The sequence below is a fragment of the Narcine bancroftii genome, chromosome 2 (genome assembly GCF_036971445.1).
Source record: "Narcine bancroftii isolate sNarBan1 chromosome 2, sNarBan1.hap1, whole genome shotgun sequence".
Taxonomy (NCBI): Eukaryota; Metazoa; Chordata; class Chondrichthyes; order Torpediniformes; family Narcinidae; genus Narcine; species Narcine bancroftii.
In genome coordinates this window covers 372,361,974-372,380,691 of record NC_091470.1, presented here as the reverse complement: position 1 = coordinate 372,380,691, position 18,718 = coordinate 372,361,974, and positions in this window count along the sequence as shown.

The following is an 18,718-nucleotide window of genomic DNA, read 5'->3' as shown; positions in this document are numbered from 1 at the left end:
ACAAAAGCTTGATGAACAATCAGGGGACGGAACATAAAGGGACCCAGTTAGCGGTGGTTGAAATGAGTCTATTTCAACGCTAGGAGTATTAGGAATAAAGGGGATGAACTTAGACTTTGCTCAGTACGCGGAACTACAATGTTGTGGCCATTACTGAAACGTGTCTGGAGGAAGGGAAGGATCAACAGATCAGGCACCTGTGTGACAGATTATGTTGTGTTTGTATTGTATATAGATATGTTTTTGGGAGATATATTGGGGCAGGTTTTTTAGTGTAGGAAACATACAAATACTTTAAAACAAATCTCATTTAAAATACTGGAGCTTTGCTCATGCTAGGCAGGCTGGTGCCAAAGCCTTTACAAAAGCTTTGGGGTGCCCAAGAGACTTCACTAATGGATTGTTGTTTACAAAAGGCAACAGATGAAAGAACTTGTCAGAGCCATCTTCTGTCTGGAGAGGAACTTGCTGTTCTAGGAAGGTCATGTGATTTTGCAAGCGGAGAGAGTAAAACAGGCTTTCTCTCAGAGAGAGAGAGACGGATCAGTTCTGCAGTTTTACAGTCAGCAGCAGCAACTGGGACTGGAACAGGACAAGCTGGCAAGCTTGTGGAAAACCCCATTTGGAAGATGGTTTGTGAGTGCTTAATTCAGCCTGGTCAAAGCTGATGTAGTTCATGCAAGAGGAGAGGACTGGCTGTTTAATGTTTCACTTGAAATAAGAGAAACAAGAAAGCACTCTGTGGTGACCTGTAAGAAAGAGGTTATCATCTGGAGAACCCTGAGGGGGAAAGTTTCTTTGGAAAGACACTGAAGTGGCTGATTAAAAAGGAATCAGTTGTGGGTTTCCAGTGTACAACAAATCTCTCTCTGAAAACTGTCAAGAACCTTCCTGAGTGGTAACCAACCATTTACCTTTCAAGTACCAAAGCCTGATGAACTTTATAAATGTTAAATTCTGTGCACAGTATAAGAATTGCCTGCAACCAGTAAACTTGGAGGAATGAGAATGGACTGTGAATTAAAGAACTTTTCTGAACTTACACACACATTATATACATGTGCGCTGAGAACTAGAAGGGGGTTAAGTTAGGGTAGTTAAGTCAATAGTGATAAGTTAAAGTGTGATTCTATTTTCATGTTTAAAGATAATTAAAAACAACTTTTGTTTAAGTAACCATTTGTCTTGGGTTTTGGGGTTCTCTGGGCTTGTAACACCTGGGTTTGGGTGTTTTAAAATGAATAGGATGGGAGGTAGAAAAGAGATGGGGAGAGTAGCATTACTGGTCAGGGATAGTATCACGTCTATAGAAAGGGAGGAGTCTGCAGAGGGAGGGTCCACTGAGTCGGTGTGGGTGGGAATCAGAAATAGGAAGGGAGTTCTCACTGTGCTGGGAGTCATCTATAGGTCCCCAAATAGCCCTCGGGAAAGATCAGCAGGAAGATTTTGGAATGGTGCAGGAAATACAGGGTTGTAGTTATGGGTGATTTCAACTTCCCTAATATTAACTGGCACCGACTGCTACCCCCTTGAACCACTGCCCATTACCCCCATTAACCTACACCCCTGCTACCCTCCTGAACCACTGCCCATTACCCCCCATTAACCTAAACCCCTGCTAGCCCCCCAAGCCACTGCCCATTACCCCCATTAACCTACACCCCTGCTACCCTCCTGAACCACTGCCCATTACCCCTCATTAACCTACACCCCTGCTACCCCCCCTGAACCACTGCCCATTACCCCCATTAACCTATTCCCCTGCTACCCCCTGAACCACTGCCCATTACCCCCCATAAACCTACACCCCTGCTACCCCCCTGAACCACTGCCCATTACCCCCATTAACCTATTCCCCTGCTACCCTCCTGAGCCACTGCCCATTACCCCATTAACCTACACCCCTGCTACCCCCTGAATCACTGCCCATTACCCCCATTAACCTATTCCCCCGCTACCCCCCTGAGCCACTGCCCATTATCCCCCATTAACCTGCACCCCTGCTACCCCCTTGAACCACTGCCCATTACCCGCATTAACCTACACCCCTGCTACCCTCCTGAGCCACTGCCCATTACCCCCATTAACCTAGACCCATGCTACCTCCCTGAGCCACTGCCCATACCCCCCATTAACCTACATCCCTGCTACCCCCCTGAGCCACTGCCCATTACCCCCCATAAACCTACACCCCTGCTACCCCCCTGAACCACTGCCCATTACCCCCATTAACCTATTCCCCTGCTACCCTCCTGAGCCACTGCCCATTACCCCCATTAACCTAAATGTTAAATTCTGTGCACAGTATAAGAATTGCCTGCAACCGGTAAATTTGGAGGAATAAGAAATGAGATTGGATTGTGAATTAAATAACTTTTCTGAACTTACACACACATTATATACATGTGCGCTTAGAACTAGAAGGGGGTTAAGTTAGGTTAGTTAAGTCAATAGTGATAAGTTAAAGTGTGATTCTATTTTCATGTTTAAAGATAATTAAAAGCAACTTTTGTTTAAGTAACCATTTGTCTTGGTGAATATCTATTGTTGCTGGATTTTGGGGTCCTCTGGGTTATAACACCTGGGTTTGGGTGTTTTAAAATGAATTGGATGGGAGGTAGAAAGAGATGGGGGGAGTAGCATTACTGGTCAGGGATAGTATCACATCTATAGAAAGAGAGGAGGCTGCAGAGGGAGGGTCCACTGAGTCGGTGTGGGTGGGAATCAGAAATAGGAAGGGAGTTCTCACTGTGCTGGGAGTCATCTATAGGCCCCCAAATAGCCCTCGGGAAAGATCAGCAGGAAGATTTTGGAATGGTGCAGGAAATACAGGGTTGTAGTTATGGGTGATTTCAACTTCCCTAATATTAACTGGCACCTACTGACTGCAAGAGGGATAGATGGGGCTGATTTTGTCTGGTGTGTCCAAGGACTCCAGACACAGTCTGTGGACCACCGATGAGTGGAGAGGCCAGACTGGATCTGGCTGATGAGTGGAGAGGCCAGACTGGATCTGGCTGATGAGTGGAGAGGCCAGACTGGATCTGGCTGATGAGTGGAGAGGCCACACTGGATGTGGCTGATGAGTGGAGAGGCCACACTGGATCTGGTTGTGGGGAATGAACCCGGTCGGGGGTGGGGGGGGGAACCTCTCAATGGGGGACCATTTTGGTGAGAGTGACCACAAATCCATGAGTTGTAGCATAGCTATGGACAAGGATAAAAGCAGACAAAATGGGGAAGTGTTTAATTGGGGAAGGGCTAATTACGATGCGATGAGTCAGAAACTAGAGAGAATAAACCAGAAACAGATGTTCAAGGAAGAAAGCACAGAACGAATGTGGAGGAAGTTTCCATCACTCCCCCTCGTTCAGCAATGGTCCCGAGATAACTATTGCACTCAGAGACAAGTGAGGAACACAAACATTCTTTTAATAGCTTACAATCAATGGCCGGTAGGCATAGTAGTCCTCAGGTGAATCTGAGGTAAGGTGGGAAAACCAGGGTTTATATTGGGGTAGGTGAGGGTGGAGCAGGGGAGGAGTCAGTCATCAAAACAACACACAGACAGTGAATTCCAATTCACTGCGTTTACCCCTCCTTCAGAACAGAGACCATTCATTCAAAAAAACTAGTTTACAAATATTTACAAGTTAAGTCCGTCAGGTGGTCTAGTTATTCTGGTCGAGCACTGCAGTACTGGAGGACTTTGGGCTTCCTGAACTTCCCGGACCCCCTGTGGTACAGAGTCAGTGGGTCTCGAGGGCTCCGGCTCTGGTCGTGGAGTGGATTGGACCACTTCCCAAGCAGTGGGGTACTCAGTAGTTCCTGGCTCACTTGAGGCATCAGAACCTCATTTCCGGTGGGTGCCAGGTCTCTGATTGAGACGGTGTCCTCTCTGCTGTCAGGGTATACCACCTTGGTTCGGTGTGAAGGAGGTGCACCTTCTTGCTCCTCCTCACATGCGTTCTCAGCAGGACTGGCCCTGGAAGCAGGGAGAGTAGTCCCAGACATTGATTTCCTCTGGAACATAAGCTCATGAGGAATTGCGTTGGTTGCTGGGCAGAGGAGCGACCTTGTGGAGTGGAGCACCATGGGTATGACTTCTTGCCAATGTGAGTCTGGGAGGCCTTTGGACAGAGAACCAATTTCACAGCCTTCCATACAGTCGTGTTTTCTTTTTCAACTTGTCCGTTCCCCCGGGGATTGTAGCTAGTTGTCCTGCTTCAGGCAATGCCCCTTACGAGCAGGTACTGGCGTAGCTCTTTGCTCATAAATGATGAGCCCAGTCGCTATGGATATAGTTGGGATACCTGAACAGGGTGAAAATAGAGTGCAAGGCCCTGATGACCGTGCTGGTGGTCATGCTGGCGACAAAGGACATCCTTGTCTACAAGATCATTGTAAATGAAATGGAGCAGATATTTGCCCTTTTGTTACTACTTTAGCCTTCAGTCTTGTATATAGTGCTTTCATCCAGTTTACACAATTTTTCCAAGTCCAAATTTTTCCAATACCTTAAATTTAAAAATCCCATTCCAGACTGTCAAATGCTTTTTCTGTATCTAATGCCGCCACCACACTCAAATCTTCTCTTTTTTGCACCAAGTGGATAATACTCAACAATCTCGCAATGTTGTCAGTAGTTAGTCTCTTTTTAACACCTGTATGGTCAGTATTTATTAACTTAAGAAGTAATTTATTTATTCTGTTAGCCAAAATTTTTGCAACAATTTTATAATCCACATTTAATAAAGATAATGTTTGATATGAAGCAAGTTTCAAGGGGTCTCTGTCTTTTATTGGTATCACAGTAATTACTGTGGTTGAAAAAGATTCAGATAATGTATGTAACATATGCTTGCTGTATCATTTCCATAAATAAAGGAGTTAATAAATCCTTAAATTCCTTATAAAATGTAGATGGGAAACCATCCTCCCCTGGAGATTTATTGCTTTCCAATGTACTCATCACTTTTTAAAATTTCTGACTGATCAATCGGGAGAGTTCAGTTCCATCTGTTCTTCCAAAGATAATGGAGTTAAATTTGTTTGTGATAAGTACCTACTGATTTTACTTTACTCTTCTGAACTCTATACCTTAAAATAAAGGTTTTTAAAAGAATCATTTATATCTTGAGGTTTATAACTGATCATATTAGAGTCTTTCTGAATAGCATTTATTGTTCTTGAAGCTTGTTCTGTCTTTAATTGCCACACTCGTACCTTATGTGACCTTTTGCCTAGTTCATAATACCTTTGTTTAGGTCTTGTTATTGCTTTTTCTGTTCTACAAATTTATATTGAAGCTTCTTATTAACTGTCAATGGCTATCTTCCAAACTTATTGTTTGTAAGTCTTTTTCCATATCTGTTATTTCTTTTTCTAATTGATCCATTTCTCTCATATACTCTTTCTTTATGTTGGAAGTAAAACTTATTTTTTTTGTCCTCTTAAGTAAGCTTTCAATTCATCCCAAATCACAGACTTATCATTTACTGAATTTAAATTTACATCACAAAATAATTGAATTTGTGCTCTTACAAAATCACTAGTCTGATCTTTTCAGAAACAAAGTATTTAACCTCCATCTTTAAACCAACTTTTCTTTATCAGGCATTTCAATCTGCATTAACAGCGGTGAATGATCAGACAACATTCTCACTTTATATTCCATATTATGTATTCTACCCTGAAGCTGTGCTGAGAGTAGGAAAAAAATCTATTCCTGCTTGAATCCTGCTTAAAAAGGAATAGTCTCTTTCTGTAGGATGTAACCTCATCCATATATCTATTAAATTCAGATCTTTCATTAATGTCAAAGTTGTCTTAACTGCTTTACTTCTTAACATTCCTGTCGTAATCTTATCTAATAGTGGATCAAGTCAAAAATTGAAATCACCTCCTACTTGTACATTCTCATGTGCCAAATTAAGGAAGGTTTCCTGAATAAACTTCTCATCAGCATTAGGAGCATATACATTTAAAAGAGTCCTTAATTCAGAAAATATTTGACAGTGAACTATTACAAACCGACCTGCTGGATCTGTTTCAACATGTTGAATATCGATTGGAAGATTTTTATTGATCAATATTCCTACTCCCCTTGACCTTGAATTGAATGAAGAGGATACAACATGACAACAGTTTCTTTACAATTTCAAATGTTCTTTTTCTATTAAGTGTGTTTCTTGTAGAAAAGCTATGCCTACTGTTATGAGCCCAGAGGACCTCAAAACCAAGCAGCAATAGATATTCACCAAGACAAATGGTTACTTAAACAAAAGTTGCTTTTAATTATCATTAAACATGAAAACAGAATCACACTTTAACTTATCACTATTGACTTAAGTAACCTAACTTAACCCCCTTCTAGTTCTAAGCGCACGCGTATGTAATGTCTGTATAAGTTCAGAAAAGTTCTTTGATTCACAGTCCAATCTCACTTCTCACTCCTTCAAGTTTACTGGTTGCAGGCAATTCTTATACTGTGCACAGAATTTAACATTTATAAAGTTCACCAAGCTTTGGTGCTTTAAAGGTAAATGGCTACTGCTCAGGAAGGTTCTTGTTGGCCTTCAGAGAGATTTGTTGTTCACTGGACACCTACAACTCATTCCTTTTTAATCAGCCACTTCAGTGTCTTGCCAAAAAAACTTGCCCCCTCAGGATTTTCCAGATGATAACCTCATTCTTTCAGGTCACCACAGAGTTCCTTTTTGTTTCTCTTATTTCAAGTGAAACATTAGACAGCCAGTGCACTCCTCTTACAAGAACCACAAGGGCTTTGACCAGGCTAAACTAAGCACTCACAACTCATCTTCCAAATGGGGTTTTCCACAAGCTTGCCAGCTTGTCCTGCTACAGCCCCAGCTGCTGCTGCTGACTGTCAAACTGCAGAACTGATCCGTCTCTCTCTCTCTGAGAGAAAGCCTGTTTTACTCTCTCTACTTGCAAAATCACATGACCTTCCTAGAACAGTAAGTTCCACTCCAGACAATCTGTGGCTCCAACAAGTTATTTCATCTGTTGTCTTTTTGTAAACAATAATCCATTAGTGAAGTCACTTGGGCACTCTCCAAAGCTTTTGCAAAGGCTCTGCGGCTGTCTAGCAGTAGCAGAGCTCCCGTATTTTAAATAAGATCTGTTTTAAAGTGTTTGTATGTGACTTACTCTAGAAGATAAATTGGGGAAGGTTTGTTAAAAACATATCTATATACTGTCACACTACTCCTATTTTTAATGTGTGCAAGAATTTTCTTTTGCTTTATTGTTCCATTAACCCAATTTATATTAAAATTTAATTTTTAAAAATCATTTTACTCATCTTAATGTAATTTTATCACTCTGCATCCATCACCTTTCCCCATGAAACTCCTCTGCTTAACTCCACTACTTATTATCCATTGTGCCCCATTGCTACCTTCCTGACAATCCAAAGGAAAAAATACAGGAATATAATAGAGTAAGACATATTGCAGAATATAGGACTATATAATAAAAATATAAAGAGCCCCTCCCCTGACTTGCATTGCCAGTAGTAACAATACTCTTACCCTTCACTGTGTGGGCTGTTACAGAAGTCACATATAAAACATGAATCAGCAGGAGTTAGCATCTTCCTCCACCTTTCCAACCCTCATGAAATTTATCACATATTTTATTTTAAATGACATTTCTGAAACAAATTAACTCCTCACTTCAAGGTCTTCACCCAGCCTGTAATCTCGCAAACCCTGAACAAATTCCTCTGCTTCCAGACAGCTCACAAAGAATTTGTTTTGACTATTTGGCAAGGAGATTTTCAAGGTTGTAGGGTGCCTTTAAAATGAATAGGATCCTTTCTCCCATAAGGTCTTTTTCACAAGATTAACTTCTTTTCTCCTTTTTAATAAATCTTCATTTATGTCGGGGTAAAATAAAACTTTATTTAACTGGACCTTGTCTCTGTCAACATTTTTGAGCAGCAATTCTCCAAATTTTTTTCTCTATCTTGATATTGCAGGAATTTTATCAGAACTGAATGCAGGTTCTGGTCTGGGGCTGGTTTCCTTCTAAGGGCCCTATGAGCCTTTTGATCTCAATATATCCCACAAAGTTCTCCTGTCCAAGTACTTCTGGAATGCACTGTTGAAAACAGGCAAGGCATATCTTGTTGTTCCACCCCCTCTTTCACACCCACTATTTTAATATTATTTCTTCTACTACAATTTTCCAATGTACCCACTTTTTGACAAAGTTTTTGGTTTATCATGGCCAGAGCATCTCATTATTTTCCATCTGAGATACTCTAACTTCATCCGCATCTTCTTTAACTGTTTTCATTTATTTCATCAATGTTTCTTCAGCTTCTTCTTGGCCTCTGCCATTATTTATTTCCACTTTCATTTCAGCTCTCATATCGTTTCTCATACTTCTGATTTCCTTAAGGATGTCCACATGACTCATTTTAATTGGGAAATTAGTGGCCCGACTTGTGCCTTCTTGTTTATCATTTTCATCATCCTGCTTGCTGTCTGAAGTTAAGGGTTCCTGTTCTCGATGGCTGTAAGGGGTCGGTCTTGGGGCCCCTGCTGTTTATAATTTATATTAATGATTTGGATTGTGGTGTGAATTGTTTTGTGGCCAAATTTGTGGATGACACCAAGATAGGTGGCGGAGTGGGAAGTGCAGTAGAAACTGTAAGGTTGCAGAAGGAGATAGACAGATTAGGAGACTGGGCAAAAATATGGCAGATGAGATTTAACATAGAGAAATGTACAGTTGTACGTTTTGGCAGTGGAAATAAACAGGCAGAATACTATTTGGATGGGGTGAAAATTCAGACCTCGGATGTGCAAAGGAACCTGGGTGTCCTCGTGACTGTCAAGTTAATGACCAGGTGGGATTGGTAGTGAAGAAAGTGAATGCTATGTTGGCCTTCATTTCAAGAGGAATCGTGTACAAGAGTAGAGAGGTGTTGATGAGGCTCTATGGGGCACTGGTGAGGCCTCATTTGGAATACTGTGTGCAATTTTGGGTCCCCTATCTTAGAAAGGATGTGATGTTGTTGGAGAGGGTGCAGAGGAGATTTTCTAGGATGATTCCTGGAATGCAAGGGCTAATGTACGAGGAGCATTTGTACTCATTGGAGTATAGGAGAATGAGAGGAGATCTCAGAGAGGCATTTCGTATTTTGAAAGGTTTAGATAGGGTGGATGCGGGTGAGATGTTTCCCTTGGTGGGTGAATCGAGGATAAGGGGTCATAGTCTGAAAATTAGAGCTTATCCAAAGAAACAGATTAGGAAGAACTTCTTTAGCCAGAGGGTCGTGGATCTGTGCAACTCACTGCCGCATACATCAGTGGAAGCCACATCACTGGGAGTATTTAAACAAGAAATAGACAAGTATCTCATTAGTGAGGGCATCAAGGGATATGGGGAAAAAGCTGGAAATTGGAACTAGTGTAGAGTAGCTTAGTGTAGATTTACGGAACAGACTCGATGGGCCTCGTGGCCGCTTCTGATCCTTTGTCTTGTGATCTTGTGAAGATGAGACCTCTGCCTCCGACACCGACTTGGACGGGGCCGACTTCTGATTCCTTCTTCAGCATCATCCCTCTGACCAGGAATGGCGGACTTTGCTGGGGCTGAGAGCGCTATCGTCACAGGTCCTCCCGTCCGTTTTTCCTTTTCTTCCTTGCGTGGAACAGGTAGGTCAGCAGTGGTTTGATCTTTCCTTTCCCCCATGTTTGTGAGTGTGTACATTAGTTTCCAGGCTGTTTAATGGAGTTTATTTAGCTGGTGCATTACTTTTTCAGCACTTTTTTAACTGATTTCCAGGAGAGTGAGGTTTTTGCATCCTAACCCCACATCATCACGTGACATCCCTCCTCTCAGGAATCCTTCTTGAACACGCTTGACAAATTCACCTCCATCTGTCCCTCTTGTAGTCAGTAGGTGCCAGTCAATATTGGGGAAGTTGAAATCACCCATAACTACAACCCTGTATTTCCTGCACCATTCCAAAATCTGCCTAAATTGCGTTGTAACCAAAAGCAACCTTTAACAACTCCTCCAACATTAGTATCTCCTCCTCAGTGTCCCGAGGGCTATTTGGGGGCCTATAGCTCCCTTCCTATTTCTGACTTCCACCCACACTGACTCTTTGGACCCTCCCTCTGCAGTGCCCTCCCTTTCTATAGCTGTGATACTGTCCCTGACCAGTAATGCTACTCTTTCCACCCCACCCCCCACCACCATTAATGAAGCCCAGCATAGCACAGTCCTTCTTAACTGTCCTATCAATCTGCGTGACAGCCTTGAGAGGTCTATGGATTTGGACCCCAAGGTTCATCTGTTCTTCCACAATGTTATCCACATTGAACTCAATCAGCCACCCAACTTTGCATCCTGTCTAAATTCCGTTGTAACCTATAGCATCCTTTAACACTATCCACAACTCCTCCAACATTAGTATCATTAACAAACTTCTTTGTCCAGGTCATTTATAAAAATCTCAAAGAGCAGGGGTCCCAGAACAGATCCCTGTGACACTCCACTCATCACCAACCTCCAGGCAGATACTTTCCATCCACTACTACTTTCTGCTTTCTACAGACAAGCCAATTCTGAATCCATAGAGCCTTTCCATTAATCCTATTGCCTCATGACTCTCTAAACAAGTCTGTTGTGGGGGATCTTGTCAAATGCCTTGCAAAAATCCATGTAGATCACATCTACCACCCTACCTTCATCAATTTCTTTTGTTAATGCCTCAAAAAACTCAATTAGGCTCATGATGCACGACCTTCTCCTCAAAAGAGCCATGCTGACTACCTAAGAAGACTGGACTTCTCCAAATTCTCATAAATCCTGTCCTTAAGAATCCCCTCCAATAGTTTGCACGCCACTGATGTAAGACTCACTGGCCTATAATTCCCAGGATTCTCCCTATTACCTTTTTTAAACAAGGGGACCACACTTGCCATTCTCCATTTCTCCAGCACCTCCCCTGTGGTCAAGGAGGATGCATAGATCATCTCCAAATCCCAAGCTATCTCTTCCCTCACTTCCCACAGCAACTTAGGGTATATCTTGTCTGGTCCTAGATATTTATCAATCCTAATGTTTTGAAGAGGATCCAGCTCTTCCTCTTTCCTAATTTCAACAAGCCTGTTCTACTCAGAACTCGCCTTGACCAAGATCATTTTCACTGGTGAATATTGATGCAAAGTATTCATTTAGGACCTCCACAACCTCCTCTCCCACCAGGCACATTGCCTCCTTTATCAACCTTCACCATAATGCTACTCCCTCTCCCCTCTTTTACCTCCCATCCTATCCCTTTTAAAACATCTAAACCCTGGTACCACCAGACGAAAAATGAGTTGTTGTTCCTCCAATCTGCGGATGGTCAGGGTGGGGTCGTGCGAAAGGCCACGGACAGACACGTGAGCTTGAGAGAGTGACTCAGAATTAAAATGGTTGGCTACGGGGAGGTTGCTTTTGTTGCGGACGGAGAGGAGGTGCTGAGCGAAATGATCTCCTAATCTGCAACCGGTCTTTCCGATGTAGAGAAGGCCTCAGTGGGTGGACCGGATGCAGTAAATGAGTTCTTTGGAGGTACAGCTGAAGTGTTGCTTCACCTGAGAGGTCTGTTTGGGTCCTTGGACCGTGGTGAGGGAGGAGGTGTGGGTGCAGGTATTACACCTCGTACGACCACAGTGAAAGGTGCCGGGGGGGGGGGGGGGTGGGAGGAATGGGTGGGGAGGGAAGAGGGCACAGGAGCAGTCCCTACAGAAAGCTGAGAGGGGAGGAGAAGGAAAAATGTGGAGGAGACCTGTAGTAAGTGCCGGAAATTCAAGTGGATAATGTGTTGGATGCAGAGGCTGGTGGGGAGGTAAGTGAGGACGGGGGGGTGGGGGGGGAAATTCTATGTTTATTGTTTCTGGAGGCAGGGGGGGACTAGGGCAGATGAGTGGGGAATGGAGGAGATGCGGGTGATGGCCGTGTTAGTAGTGGTGGAAGAGAAACCACGTTTGTGGAAGAAGTGAAGGAGGAAATAGCAGAGGCTCTGGCGGTAATTTTCCAAATGTCATTAGATATGGGGATAGTGCCGGAGGATTGGTGCATTGCGCATGTGGTTCCGTTATTTAAAAAGGGTTCAAGGAGGAAGCCTGGCAACTATCGGCCTGTAAGTTTGACGTCTGTGGTAGGTAAATTAATGGAGAAAATTCTTAGAGATAGTACGTATAAACATCTGGATAGACAGGGTCTGATCAGGAGCACTCAACATGGATTTGTGGGAGGATGGTCATGGTTGACCAATCTGATTGAATTTTTTGAAGAGGTGACTAGGAATGTGGATGAGGGTAGCGCAGTGGATGTTGTCTATATGGACTTCAGTAAGGCCTTCGATAAGGTACCACATGGAAGGTTAGTTAGGAAGGTGCAGTCTTTAGATATAAATTTTGAGATAGTCAAATGGATTGAACATTGGCTGAAAGGTAGAGGCCAGAGAGTGGTAGTGGATAATTGTCTGTCAGGTTGGAGGCCGGTGACCAGTGGTGTGCCTCAAGGATCTGTATTGGGCCCATTGTTGTTCGTTATATACATTAATGATCTAGATGATGGGGTGGTGAATTGGATTAGTAAATATGCAGACGATACTAAGATAGGTGGAATAGTGGATAATGAAGAAGGTTTTCAAGGATTGCAGAGGGATTTGGGCTGCTTAGAAAAGTGGGCTGAAAAATGGCAGATGGAATTTAATGCTGATAAGTGTGAGGTGCTTCATTTTGGTAAGAAGAATCAGAACAGGACATACGTGGTAAATGGGAGAGCATTGAGGAATACAGAAGAGCAGAAAGATTTAGGAGTGACGGTACATCGTTCCCTGAAGGTAGAAACTCACGTGAATAGGGTGGTGAAGAAGGCTTTTAGTATGCTGGCCTTTATCAATCATTGCATGGAATATAGGAGTTGGGAGGTGATGTTGAGATTGTATAAGACGTTGGTGCGGCCTCATTTGGAGTTCTGTGTGCAGTTCTGGTCGCCTAATTATAGGAAGGATATAAACAGAGTGGAGAGAGTGCAGAGAAGGTTTACCAGAATGTTACCTGGGTTTAAGCATCTAGAGTCTAGGGAGAGATTGGACAGATTAGGTCTTTATTCTTTGGAGCGTAGAAGGTTGAGAGGGGATTTGATAGAAGTATTTAAGATTATGAAAGGGATAGACAGAGTGGAAGTGGATAGACTATTTCCGTTAAGAGGAGGAAAGATTAAAACAAGAGGACATGAGTTAAGAATTAAGGGGCAGAGGTTTAGAGGTAACATGAGGGGGAACTTCTTTACTCAGAGAGTGGTAGACGTGTGGAATGAGCTTCCGGGAGAAATAGTGGCGGCGGAGTCAATTGTATTATTTAAGAAAAGGTTGGACAGGTATATGGATGAGAAGAAGATGGAGGGTTATGGGCATTGTGCAGGGAGTTAGGACTAGAAAGGGGTGTTTGGTTCGGTGCGGACTAGAAGGGCCTAATGGCCTGTTTCCGTGCTGTAATTGTTATGTTATGTTACGTTATGTTAAGGCAGACATTTCAGAGGATCTGGACTGGAAGACCTCATCTTGGGAGCAGATGTGGCGGAGATGGAGAAATTGAGAAAAGGGGATGGGGTCCTTGCAGGGGACAGGGTGTGAGGACGAGTATTCCAGGTAGTTGTGGGAGTTAGACGGTTTGTAATGAATGTCAATGGAGAGTCTGTCTCCTGAGATGGAGACAGAGAGATCCAGTAAAGGGAGAATGTTATCGGAGATGGACCTGGTGAGTTTGAGGTCCAGATGGAAATTGGCCGCGAAATGATAAAATTGATGAGCTCATCATGGGTGCATGAGACAGCCCCGATGTACCAGAGGAAGAGTCTGGGGGGAGGGGGGATCTTGTCTGTCTAGGCTTGGAGCACGGTTTGCTCCACAAAACCCACAAACAGGCAGACATCGCTGGGACCCACGCGGGTACCCGTGGATACTTCTGATTCTAAAACTAAAGGACACAGATTCAATGTAAAAGCTTTGAAAGGGACCAGAGGGACCCCTCTTTAACACCAAAGTGGTGTGTATATTGAGTTGTCAGAGGAAGCTGCAGAGGCAAGGACAATTAGGACATTTAAATGACAGGGATATTAGAGGAATATTGGCTGAATGCAGGCAAATACAATGAGCTTGAACTGATAACTTGGTCGGCATAGAGAAGATGGGCCCAAGAGCCTATTCCATGCTGTAAAACTCAGACCCTAAAACTTGTGACCCAAGAATCATTTGTATTTGAACTAGAACTGAAACATTTTGGTCTACCAGAGCATATCCCCTTGGAATAGCATGGTTTGGATACGTATTCATGGTCTCGCACTCTAAAATATCACTCTAATTGGAAAAGATGAAATTGGAAAAATACTGAACATTGGCTCAACATCACCATCTAGTGTAAAAACCTATCCAGACCTATCTTGAGCTAATGTGGTGGTCCACCATCGGCCTACTGCAGGGGGCAACTTCTGTACCTGCAGGAGTGTAAGGGGACAGGACAACACCGGCCGGCTGTCAATCAGTCGGCCTGAATGGATCAAGCCCCACCCAGTCAGGTGTCAATCACCCTCTGGGCTATAAGCCTGCACCAGCCTCTCGAGGCCTCACTCAGAGTTACTGCAGCCACAACCCAGCCTGGCTCTGTGGAAGTCTTTGTGGATTAAAGCCTGTTGTACAGTCTTTACCTTGTGGTGCATTGATTCTGGCTAACAAGTGTGGAACGAGCGGCCATCTGAAGAGCTGAATGCCAGATCAATTTTAGCATTTCAGAATAATTTGGACAGGTACATGGATGGGAGGGATATCGACTGGGTGCAGATCAGTGGAAGTAGGCCAAAAAGTCTTGGCAGAAGGGCTGAAGGGGACTGTTTCTTTTCTGTAATGTTCTATTTAAACTCATGCCACTAAATTACATCAAAATGAATCTACAGCCCCATATGATATAAAAGATAGGGTATTCATTATTCAAACAAACCTACACCATAACAATCTAATCCTTTCCTACCCATAACCCTTCATTTTTCTTCTATCCATGTACCTGTTGATGAGTCTTTAAATGTCCCAATTGTACCAGCCGCCTCCACCATCATTAACGATGCTTTCCAGACAAGTGTTATTCTAATACTGAACTTTTATTAACAGACTCTCAGGCACCACTAAACTGGCCAGTGTGAAAGCATCTCCATTTGTTATACCAGTCGGGTGGAGCAGGAGAATCCTAGCAAAGATTTTGCCTGTAATGGAGAGCAGCGTGATTCCCCTGTAGTTTGAACAGTCTGATTTCTCGCCTTTGTTTTTGTACAGGGTGATGATGATGGCATCACGAAGGTCCTGAGGCAGTTTTCCTTGGTCCGAGCAGAGCTTGAAAAACTCATGCAGTTTGGCATGCAGAGTTTTGCCGCCAGCCTTCCAGATCTCTGGGGGGATTCCATCCATACCTGCTGCTTTGCCACTTTTCAGTTGTTCAGTTGCCTTATCTGTCTCTTCCCAGGTGAGGACCTCATGCAGCTCTAGCCTTAGGGACTGTTGAGGGAGCTGGAGCAGGGCAGATTCTTGGACTGAGCGGGTGGCACTGAAAAGAGATTGGAAGTGTTCTGACCATCGGTTGAGGATGGAGATCTTGTCGCTGAGGAGGACTTTGCCGTCTGAGCTGCGCAGCGGGCTTTGGACTTGGGGTGAAGGGCCGTACACAGCTTTTAGAGCCTCGTAAAAACCTTTGAAGTCGTCAATGTCCGCGCTGAGCTGGGTTCGTTTGGCGAGGCTAGTCCACCACTCATTTTGGATTTCCCGGAGTTTGCACTGAAGATGGCTGCATGCGCGACAGAAGGCTTGTTTCTTCTCTGGCCAGGACGGCTTTGCAAGGTGAGCCTGGTGGGCAGCTCGCTTCTTTGCCAGCAGTTTCTGGATTTCCTGGTTGTTTTCGTCGAACCAGTCCTTGTTTTTCCTGGAGGAGGCGCCCAGTACCTCTTCAGTGGATTGCAGTATGGTAGTCTTCAGCTGATCCCAGAGGGTTTCAGGGGACGATCCCAGAGGGTTTCTGGGGACGGCTCCTAGAACGCTCCCACCAGCGTGGTCTCCGCTCCATCCTCAACATTCATTGGAGCAACTTCATCCCTAACATCGAAGTACTCGAGATGGCAGAGGCCGACAGCATCGAATCCACGCTGCTGAAGATGCAACTACGCTGGGTAGGTCACGTCTCCAGAATGGAGGACCATCGCCTTCCCAAGATCGTGTTATATGGCGAGCTCTCCACTGGCCACCGTGACAGAGGTGCACCAAAGAAGAGGTACAAGGACTGCCTAAAGAAATCTCTTGGTGCCTGCCACATTGACCACCGCCAGTGGGCTGATCTCGCCTCAAACCGTGCATCTTGGCGCCTCACAGTTCAGCGGGCAGCAACCTCCTTTGAAGAAGACCGCAGAGCCCGCCTCACTGACAAAAGACAAAGGAGGAAAAACCCAACACCCAACCCACCAATTTTCCCCTGCAACCGCTGCAACCGTGTCTGCCTGTCCCGCATCAGACTTGTCAGCCACAAACGAGCCTGCAGCTGACGTGGACATTACCCCTCCATAAATCTTCGTCCGCGAAGCCAAGCGAAAGAAAAAAAGAGGGTGGAGCATCTCTACAGCCATAACCAATAGCAAGCAACTCCATACATGAAAAGCAGTCAGTATAATACACCTCTCCTCCCCCCTCAAAAATTGACCAATTATAATAAAATATTATAGCAAAAGCTAGAAGAGCAAGCAGGTTAAAAGTGTCAGAGGTAAAGGGTTACACCAGGATAATACCAAACCAGAATAACAGTAAGTAGTCTTGGTAATTATGTCTACAACTAGAAATGGTCATAACACAGTCTGTGGGGAGGTTTAAAAATACGAGCAAATCTGCGCAAAGGCACTGGAGCTTTATCTCCTAACGAAGGACTTTTCACACCAGCTGTGGAAGGGAGTGGGGGGCAACATTCTCATGTGGAGAGTATTGTTGTTTGGGCAATGGATCATGGTGGGGAGGGTGTCAGAAGGGCTAGCAGACCACAGACCGGGTGAAGTCAGGTCTCTAATGGCCTCTCTCCCATCAGGAAAAGCAACATGAGCATACTGCGGGTTAGCATGAAGAAGTTGAACACGGTCTACAAGCAGGTCAGATTTGCAGAGTCCAACATGTTTTCTTAATAAGACTTCTCCGGGCTCAGATAACCAAGTCACCAAGGTCGATGCAATCTTCAATTTTCTAGGGAAAGTAAAAATGCATTGATGAGGACTTTCATTAGTTGATGTACAAAGCAGTGTATTCATAGAGTGCAATGCCTCAGGCAGCACATCTTGCCAGTGGCTGGTGGGGAAACCTTTCGACTTCAATGCAACAGTGATAGCTTTCCAGATTGTACCATTACCACACTCCACCAGGCCATTACCCGGTGGGTTATAGCTTGTAGTACGACTAGTAGCAATTCCTCTATCAAGAAGGCATTGCCTAAGTTCTGTGCTCATGAAAGCTGCCCCTCTATCACCATGAATGAGGTTAGAATAACCAAAAATACTGAAAATCATATCAAGACATTGAATAACAGTGGTAGCAGAAACATTAGCACACGGTTTAGCGAAGGGGAAATGAGAGAATTCATCAATGATGTTAAGGAAGAAGACATTCTTATTGTTTGAGGGTCCTTTAAAATCCATGCTGAGGTGTTCGAAGGGTCTAGACGCCTTAATCAGCATAGAAGCGTGGTACGCAAAGGGTGGTAGGGATGTGGAATGAGCTTCCGGCAGACGTGGTTGAGGCGGGATCATTGGTTACATTTAAGGAAAGACTGGATCATTACATGGATAGGAGGGGACTAGAGGGGTATGGACCGGGTGCTGGTCAGTGGGACTAGGAGGGTGGGGATTTGCTACGGCATGGACTAGTCGGGCCGAACTGGCCTGTTCTGTGCTGTAAGTGGTTATATGGTTATAAGTGGGAGGTTTGTAATAGCGTGGTTGACACTCCACACAGACTGGTCAATTTTTTGATGTCTACTAGTGAGTATGGCAAATTGAGGGACTTGATAAATTCTAGTGACCCCTGGGTGACATAATTCATCATGAAGGCCTTTCAAATGGTCCAGCTGCAGACTTGCACGGGTCATGCGAGAAAGAGCGTCGGGGGGGGTCATTGAACTTTCCTGGGCGATAAAGTATATCGTAATCATAAGTAGAAACTCAATTCGCCAACACGTGATCTTATCATTTTTAATCTTCCTCTTCACATGTAGGCAACAGATTTTTTGATCAGTCAGTAATGTGAATTTCTTTTTGACTAATATTTTCTTCAATAGCGAATGGATTCTACAATGGTTCATGCCACCTTTTCAATAGAGGATTGCCTGACCTCCAGCCCACGTAATGTCCGAGAGAAAAAGGCCACAGGTCTACCAGTGTTGCTGCTAAGGCCCAATCAGACGCATCAGATTCCACTTGGAATGGTAACTCCTCATCAATAGCTGACATTGTCGCCTTGGTTATATCCTGTTCGATGAGTTCAAAAACACGGAGGGCTTCTTCAGACAGGGGAAAACTAGTTGTTTTAAACAGTGGGTATGCCTTATCTGCATAATTCGGCAATAGGAGAAAAAACCCAGGTAGCACCTGAGGGACTTTGGTGTCG